This window comes from Condylura cristata, unplaced genomic scaffold, assembly GCF_000260355.1.
Source record: "Condylura cristata isolate star-nosed mole 26May11 unplaced genomic scaffold, ConCri1.0 scaffold00019, whole genome shotgun sequence".
NCBI lineage: Eukaryota > Metazoa > Chordata > Mammalia > Eulipotyphla > Talpidae > Condylura > Condylura cristata.
In genome coordinates this window covers 41,846,172-41,854,952 of record NW_004567120.1, presented here as the reverse complement: position 1 = coordinate 41,854,952, position 8,781 = coordinate 41,846,172, and positions in this window count along the sequence as shown.

The following is an 8,781-nucleotide window of genomic DNA, read 5'->3' as shown; positions in this document are numbered from 1 at the left end:
CTGGGCTCCGCCCGCAGGAGAACAAACAGGTTTTCTCCTGCGGCTGGGAGCCTCGCCCCTCGCCCCTCCCCTCGGCCGGCCCCTTCCTCTGCCCTCTCCTGGGGTAGGTAGATGCGCCTGGCACATTCCGCACATTCTCCCGCCAGTGTCCTCCGCCGCCCGCCCCTTCCCGGCCCCGCCCCACGGGGCTGCTGGAGAAATCAAGGCCGGTCTCCCCGCCCCGAGCCGGAGCGAGCTCCAGCAGGCTGCGCCGGGTGGAAAACGTCCAGGCACATTCCTCCGGGCTCGTGGCCCCCGGCCGCAGCTCGGCCACGTGAAGGGCCCCGTCCGCCTCGTCGCGCCCGGCCCGCGCTCGGCCCCTGCGCGGGGCCAATGACTTCCACAGATGCGCCTGCTAATCTGCGGAGAACCGCAGTCCTAGATCCGTTTTACAGACGGAGCTCCCAGACGGGGCAGGAGGGGCTGGCGGCTGAGCTCATGCAGGAAGTCCCGAGGCTGGGAAGAGGGGGGAAAGTGAGGGAGCCCACTCCCGGCTGGCGCTGGGCAGCTCACCCTGGAAGGCCAACCTGGGGGGACGCGGGGTTCCCGGGGCACAGCGGCCAGAGCGGCTGCCAGCCCCCGGGCGCTTGGCTGTGCTGCTCACTCTTGCAGCCCTGTGCCGTTCGCTCACTTCCTGGGCTCCCTGGCCCCCTGTGGAGGCCCCAGACTGGGGCGCTGGTGGAGACAGCACTCAGCCACGCCTCTCAGTCCTCTCCCTGCGGGACCAGAGGAGGTCACTTGCTAGGCGGACAGCTAAGCCCGTCCAAGGTGGCCCATCAGGCCGACAGGGTCACAAGCCCAGCCAAGTCTGTCCCAAGTGGTCCGTCCATCCCCGTTCCTCCGAGGCCCTGGGCGCCACCGAACAGGCTCCTGTCTCCCCAGGAGGAAGCCGTCGGACCGGTCTGCGGTCTGCGGGCGCTTTCACACGCCCGCCTCGGCTTGCAGCTCCTCGCTGGTTCCCAGCTATGCTTTGAGGGGGCCAGGACGGGCTGCGGCCCCACTCTGCGGGACGCACCCCCTCCCCTCAGTCACCAGCTCCCAGCCACAGCGGCTCCAGCCTTCCCAAGCCCCTCTTTGGCACGTCGGCTCTGGATGCTGACTCTCCAGTGTCCTTTGCCCCTGTCTTTGGCTACTGAACTCAGCCACCCTTCAAGATGCCACTCAGGGCCGTGGCGCCTCCTGGCAGCACAGGCCACGGGGCCTGGGCTCTTCCTTTGTGTGCCCTCCCACTGCCCTGACTGCCAGCTTGCTGAGTGGCACCTGCGCTGTTCTAGCTGGCCAGCTGGGCAGGGCTGAGCCACCTTGCGGACGGACACTAGGGGAGTCAGAGGGGCCTTGCAGAGAGAGGGCCGCTGGCTTGGTGGACACTCTAGAAGCTGTTCTCATCCTTCCCTTCCTGGGCGTTGTCAGGAGAGACGCGCTGACCCATCGTCTGTGTGGCTGTGTGAGGTGGGGGCTGTCCGTAAAATCACGTCAGCCCATCTCCGCCTCTTGCCTATCAGCATTTTGCTGCTGCCAGTCTGGTGGCCAGTGGCGAACCTTCCATGCGCACACTCCCGCTGCTGGCAGCCATGAATTTGGCCCTGTGTCCTAGCTCCTAAACATGCTCACTGCATTCCCTAGAGTAAGTATCGCACCCCTTCCCTGTCCCCAGTACCCTCAGAGCCCCCCGAGCTTAAAGAGGTCGGAGGGAGAGGATGCCATGCAGGTCAGAGGGAGTGCGGAGGAAGATGGCTTTCTTCCCAAGATGGCTGCGGGCAAAGGCCTGCTCACTCCAGAGCACTAAGCACGGGAGGCCCGAGGGAGAGATGGGCAGGAATGGGGCCCAAAGCCACCAGAGCCAGTCAGCAAGTGCGGCCCTGGGCTGGGCGGCCCCAGGGCCTGAGCTCTTCCCAGGTCCCAGGTGATTCAGCCCTGCCCGGCCAGATCCGCCACAACAGCGCCAGCTGAATGCCCAGCCTTCCTCGACTCCTCCCTCCTGCCAGGCTGCCAGGCCCTGTAGCCGATCTCATCTACAAACGGGTTTGACTTGAATGGTCACTGCCCTGCCCTACCCTGCCCAGCCCTGCCCAGCCCTGCCCACCCGTTCACTGTCCTGACAGAACCCCCACCCCCCTGCCAGGCCACGCTCGCCACATTGGTCAGGCTGATTTCATCAGTCTCCTCTTTGACTCCTTGCCCTCAGGCACCCGGACCCAGCTGCACCGAGTATGCTCCACCCACCAGGCCGCTGCCCGAGGACCCCCTGTTGGCCTGGAGTGGCACTTCCTGCAAAAACACCAGCTGACACCCCAAACACTCTAGGCGCCAACATCGTCGCCTCCATCTGCTCCCCGTTGGACCTGAGCTTGGCCCCTCCTCTGAGGACCCTGCCTTGGCCTGTCTCTGCACAGCACGAGGCCCTGCTGGAGGGTGTCCACTGGAGGGTGGACTGTGGGGCCCAACGGGGCTGCCAGGATGGACAGGAGGCCGGCCCGGAAGTCAGAGCACGAGCAGGCCATGGAGACCTGGGAGGCTGTGCTGAAGCAAGGGGGTGGGCAGGCCCCTCCAAAGTCCCAAAGGAGCCCCACCCTCCTCTCTGGACTGGGGGCAGAACATGAGCGGGTCTAGCTGATGCGCTCCCAGGCTCGGGAGGGTGCTGATGGGTTGGGCCTCGAGAGTCCTCAGGTCCCAAATCTGACACGGGCAGAATGTGCCCTCACCAGGGGGACTGGATGCCAGCCAGTGACTCGAACTGTGTCGTTCAAATGGGGAGACAGAGGCCAAGAGCAGGACCACACCCAGCGGGGAAGGGTGGGGCTCCTGTTTGCACCCTAATCCCCTCCTCCCCACACCCTATCCTAAGCTCTTCAACCAGTTTCCACTTGCTGGTGACTCCACTGGCTCTGAGCAGGGAGCAGGGCGCATCCCCTGGGGGCTGGGGGCTGCAGGCGGGTGGGCACCCTCACTGGGCGCAGACTCTCTGAGGTTGCTGGGAGCTGGCTCTGCCTAGCAGGGCTGAGACCCGCCTGCATGACACCCTCAGCCTGCACTCGGCTGAGGGGCTGGTCTCTCCACCCGGCGTTGGGCTGATGTCACCAGATGCCCATCTGGGCCTCCCCTGTGGCACTGCCACCCCGCAGGCCTGGCTCGGGGCAGCCCCCAGTCTGGGCGGGGCACCGTGCTGCTTAGCTCCGTGGGGCAGTTTGTGCTGGGGCTTCCTGCCCCGTGGACAGTGGCAGCGCCGCGGCAGGAGGCCCTGCAGGCTGGCATCGACGTCTCCCGCCCTGCGGCCTTTTGGTTCCACTGCTCTGAGTCAGCCCGGAACACCTCACCGTCAGCCTTGGCCTGTGTGACCTGACGCCCCAGAATGCAGACTGTCTTTTGTGTCTGCCTCTGAAGCAGCCCTGGGCCAGACCTCCAGAGCACGAGGGCACTAGCCGAGCCAAGGCCTTGCTGGCAGATAATCCCCACATGCCCTGAAGAATGGCTTTTTGCTGCTTTAGGAATCATCCACAGATCGGAAAAAGAATGTTCTAATTGGAAAACCTCCCCGCCATGGTTTTCCGGAGTTTTAGTACAGTTGGCCGGCAAGAAGCCTCCTGGGAAGAGGGGAGGGAAGTCATGAGGAGAAGAAGTGGGCTCCCTGCCCAGCACCCCTCGTCCCCCAGCTCCGCTCCCACTGGGGGCAGGGCCTGCTGAGGGCCGGGGCCTGTCAGCAGCCTGGGCACTCCGGAGCCCCTCCTGCTGTGGGGCCCAGGCTTGGGGACCCTCTGGCAGGGTCTTGTGAGCAAGTGGGGATGCCAGCGTCAATGTTGGGGTCTGTGTGGGGTCCGCAGACCTAACTGGGGCTGTGGCTGCGAGACCTGGCAGGAGGCGCAGGCTGCGAGGGAAAGCCGACTTCTGGGCAGCTTCCTGGGATCTGTGGGAGAGGAGCGAGGCAGCCTCACACCACTCGGGGCAGCCGAGCCTGCTTTGCCTCACCACTGGCCTGTCCAGCTGTGGAAGCTGCGGGCTGGTTCCTTTCAGTTAAGCGGCGCCCTTGTGCTTGGGAATGGCCCCTCGGGAACAGGAGAGGCCGTGGGGCCTTCACTCCGCCTGGCTGTGCAAGGGCTGTGCCGCTCAAAGCCTGTCTTGTCACAGCAATTTTCATCTTTTTAAGGGGAGCAGCCTTTGCAGGGGCCAGGGTGTTCAGAAGCTGCCTCCTCCTCCACCCGAGCGCAGACTCCAGTCTTCTCAACACCCACGAGGAAGGTGCGGCTGGGCCCAGGTGGACCTGGACGGGGCTTGGCCACAGCACCTTCTCCTTTGGCTGCAAACCTGGCCAGGCGGCCCCGGGCTCTCTGGGGTCCTGCCATCACCTCGCCCTTTCGGCACCGCTGCTCCCGTCCGGAGCCAGCACCTATCCCTGGAGCTCACTGGGCCCTTCATGTCGCCATTGGCAGTTACATTCCTCACTATCCAGGGCCTCCCGGTGATGCAACAGGGTAAATCGCAGCACTGTGAGGCTGTCCACAGCCCCTGCAGTTCAATCCTGGCCAAGGGGTGACCCACAGAGTGCAGCAGACCTCTCCTGTCTCCCCACTGTCCCCTCAGCAGTGTACTTTGTCAGTCTGCCCATTCTGCTCCCCACTCTGTCTCTGGGGAGTCCTCTCACCCGCCCCCCGCAGCTCTGGCCTGCACCCCAGTTCTTGTATGAATAAATAAATCAATCTTAAAGTAAATAAATAAGCAGATTCTCCACTATTCAGTAAGATTGAAAGCTCAGCTCCTCAGAATCAGGTCAGCCACCTTCAGGAGCTCGGGGCCTGGCCAGTTCCCACTGCCTGTGTCTCCACAGGGGTCGCTCCTCTTCCTCCTTCGCTGAGTGGGGCCCCTGCAGCCTGTCCGGTCTGGCTCAGGTTCACCTGCCCCGACGCAAGCCTCTCCTCCCTGGAGCTCACCCCCACTGAGGAGCTCACCAGCATCCAACACCGAGGCCTCCCTGGACACGAGAGAGTGAGCAGGGTGATGGGGCAGTGCATTGATGAGCATGTGACCAGCACCCGCATGCCACCACCCGGGGAACCCCCTCTCTAGCCTCCTCCCCGCCCCCTCCCTCCAGCACCGACTGTCTTCCCACCCGGCTCAGAGTCCATGGCTTGTTCCGTCGCGAGGGCTCCCCCTCGCCATGCTGTCCCCTCTCACCTCTGCCTGGCACACGTGCGGCCTGGAGAAGGCTGAGATGTGTCTGCCCCAGGGTGATGGGGACGGAGCAGAGGGCGTGCCTCTTGCAGAAGGCCCGTACGCATGCCCAGATGCCACCCCTCTCACAGCAGCGGGACGGCCCTCTCTGGAATTGTTCCCTGCTCTTCTGCACCCCAGGAATGGACCCATCAACGTTCTTAAAAAAGAATCTCACCTGGCCCCGCGCCTGCCTCCAGTCACTACCCCATGTCTTGGCTGCTCTCTAAAGAGAGCTCCCTGAGCATCACCGAGACACTCTCTCCAGCTCCCTGCTCTCATCGCTGCTCACCGTGTGCTGAGGGCAGGTGCGTCTCTGCGCCGGGCTGCGGCAGGCAGTGCTGGGTGCTCAGTGCACTCACCCCAGGGGTGTTCATGAGGTTCAGCACACACTTTCTCACCACCTCAGACCTTGGCACTTTGGCATATTAAGTATTGTCGGAGGAGGGAATTTGAGAAAAGCAGACAGGCCTTTCTGACCCCCTCCGCGCCTGCTCTGAAGCCCTTCCAGCAGCACCGAGGGGAGACCTGCAGTAGCCAGAGGGCGAGAGCATCCTTATTTTCAAGGTGCGAAGGCCAAGAAGAATCCCAACAGGCTCATTCCCCTACTCACCACACTCAGCTCAGACCCTGTCCGCCAGCTCTTCACGGGTCTGCACTCCCCATCAGACTTAGTTTTAAAACACTCAAGTGGAACCATTCCTCAGGGTTTGCATTTCCCTACGAAGGCCCCCATGACACGGCCACATGTACGTGAGAGAATTGAAAGCGCTTCCTGCCTGTTAATGCGTCTTTGTCAGGTCGTTTTCAGCCTCAAGCGGGGGCTGTAAGAGGGTTGCAAGGGCCTTTCTCCTGCCCTCTGGCAGCCGAGGGTCAGCTCTAAGTAAGCAGGTCACATCAAGCCCTCATTCCCCGCCCATGTCCCCCAAGCCGGTGGGCCAAGCCTCCCTATCCCGCCTGCCCCTCCCCCCCCCAGCTTGCAGAGCTTCAGGCCAAAGCCTCAGGGTTCACTTGACCTTCTTTTCTTCTCCTGAGGCTCTACCGCCCTCTGGTTCCAAAACCTGCCCTCACCCTCCTTGCTCAAGCCAGTTTCCCTGCTCTCCCGCTGCTGACCCCTGGGCTCTCCTGCTTCAGTGGGCATGTGAGCACCCCTTGCCCAACGCGGGAAGGAAGGGCTAGCCATGGCCTCCCCAGCAACGCCTCATCCAGGCGCAATTTCCCATCTCTGAGCAGGGCACCCTGGATAGGTGACGTTGCAGGACCGGCCTGTGGAAAGCCAGCTGGCCACGTTGCTGCGCACTGTACACCCAATCAACTCCAGATGGCTCCAAAACTTCATGTGAAAAAATGAAACCATAAAAATCCTAGAAGGAACCCTGGGGTGGGGACGGCCTTCCTAAGTATATCATGAAAACCAGGAACCATAAACGAAGACAGAGAAATTAAAAACTTCTGTACGGCGAACCCCCGCCCCGTCACTGTGGTTAGACCAATGTCAACGGGGGTACGCGCCCCCGTGTGGCAGTGGAGGCTGAATCTTCCTAACGTGAAGCAGGCTCCTGTCAAAGCCAGCGGCCGGAAGCCAGGCCGTGAGGAAGGGGAGCGCCGACCCAGGAGAGACAGGTGGCGGTTTCCGGCCTCCTCCCTGCTGGCTTACGGGGCCTCGCAGACATCACGCTCGTGCCCCTTCAGACCAAGCGTGGATGGCTTCTCATGACTTCCCGAGACGGCAATCCAGAAACGTGCAGCAAAACCGACCCTTGGACCTGCCGATGAGTCCTGCCGCTCCCTGAACATGCTCCGAACCAGCCGCCAGCCTCTCAGGCCGCGCCGACAGCTGCCCTGTGTCCACCTCCTGCTCGTGGGTGCTCCTGTCTCGGGATGCACCGCCACCTTCTCTGTGTGTGGCATGGTGCCAGCTCTCACCACCCAGCTGGGGCAGCCCAACAGGCTTGCTCCCTGGGCCCTTTCATGGCCACCGGCCCCGCCTGGCCAGGTCATCCTGAGCACACGGGCTTGTCTCTCCTGCTGTGAGAACTTCTCCTGACCGCATCCCCTGCAGCTTGCCCACATTCCTGTAACCTGACAGAGCCATCTCTGCTCCTGTCAACGGGTAGTCTTTGATTCTCCTTTTCCTGGGTATTAACAGCGCTTGACGATGAGCTCGCAGCACCCTCCTGCGTGCACCCTAGAGAGCTCCCTCTCCTGGCTTCGCTCCTGCGCCACTGGCTTCTTTGCACTTTCCTTGGGCCTCTTCGCAATCCCACCTCTTAGCTTTGGGGGGGGGGGTTGCAGTCCTTTCTCTTCTCTGTGATAGCCGTTTCTGTGGTGACTTCTATCTGCCTCGTGCTTTAGATGCCACCTGATGGCTGTCTCAAATTCCTGTCTCTCTCAGGCCTTTTCCAGACTCCTGTATCCCGAGAGCTACTGGACGGCTCCCTGGCATACCTATTAGGCCCTGTGCCAGGCGTCCCGAAGCAGGCGCCTAACCAGCCACCCCTGGCCAGTTCCTCCAAAACCCTCGACTGCTCTTCTGGCGCTCACTCGGCACACCCAAACCTGTGAGGAACTCCTTTGCCTCCAAATCCTTCTCTCCATCCCTTTCTAGCTGTTTTTCTGTTCAGAATAAGATCACTCTGGCCATCCTGTCCATGTGTCCTGACCACTGGGGCGAGCCGCTTGGGGGGCATCGGTAGCTCCTGGCGGGTTCAAGCGGCAGTGCTGGGCCTTGGGCCAAAGCTCCCTGTCTGGCTGACCCGGCTTACATTGCCAAAGCTGCAGCTGGGGGGGGGGGGGCGACTGCAGTGTAGGGGACCTAATCCCTGGGAGTGGGGTTGCTAGGTCACCGGGCTCAGGCATGTTCGACCCCACTGTCCTACCTGTCAGCAGGGTGGGGTGGGGGTGGGGAAACAGGAGTGCGGGTGGGCCCACGGCGACGGACGTTGCTGATGTTGTCAAACACCCACAGCAAGCTCGGCCTGGGTGCCTAGTTGCTTCCAAAGCTCTGGTGGGGCGCCACGTGTTGATGCCAATGCAGGTCTCCAGGTAGGGACCTGGCAAGTACCTGCCATGAGTGAGTTGAACCGGAGGGGTAAAGCAGCTCTCGCCAAAGCAAGATGCACAGTCGTGTATCGCGGGACCTGTTAGCGTTGCATGTGGTCATTCTCGCGTTACTCGTCACACAGTGTATGTTTATATTTACATTTTAAAGGTGATTTTCAAAAAATCCCTTCTTTTATTTCCGTCTGGACACTCTAGGAAGTGTCTGGAAGTTTTCCCAGGAAACTGTGGGATAGTGCTGTAGTTGGCTCTTTTTTCCTTTTTGTACGCTTTGAAGTTTTATGAGAGCGTGTTACTTTCATCATTAACACACACACAGACACACACCCCAATAAAAACGAAGCAGAAGAGAGCTGTTCTTAACATCCCACCGCCTGACGGTCCTTGCGCTGCTGGGCAGCGCGGCCCACCTGGCTTGAGCCCCTCCAGGCGTGTGAGTCCTCTCGTGAGCTGCCAGGCGTGAGCTGCTCGAGTCTGGCC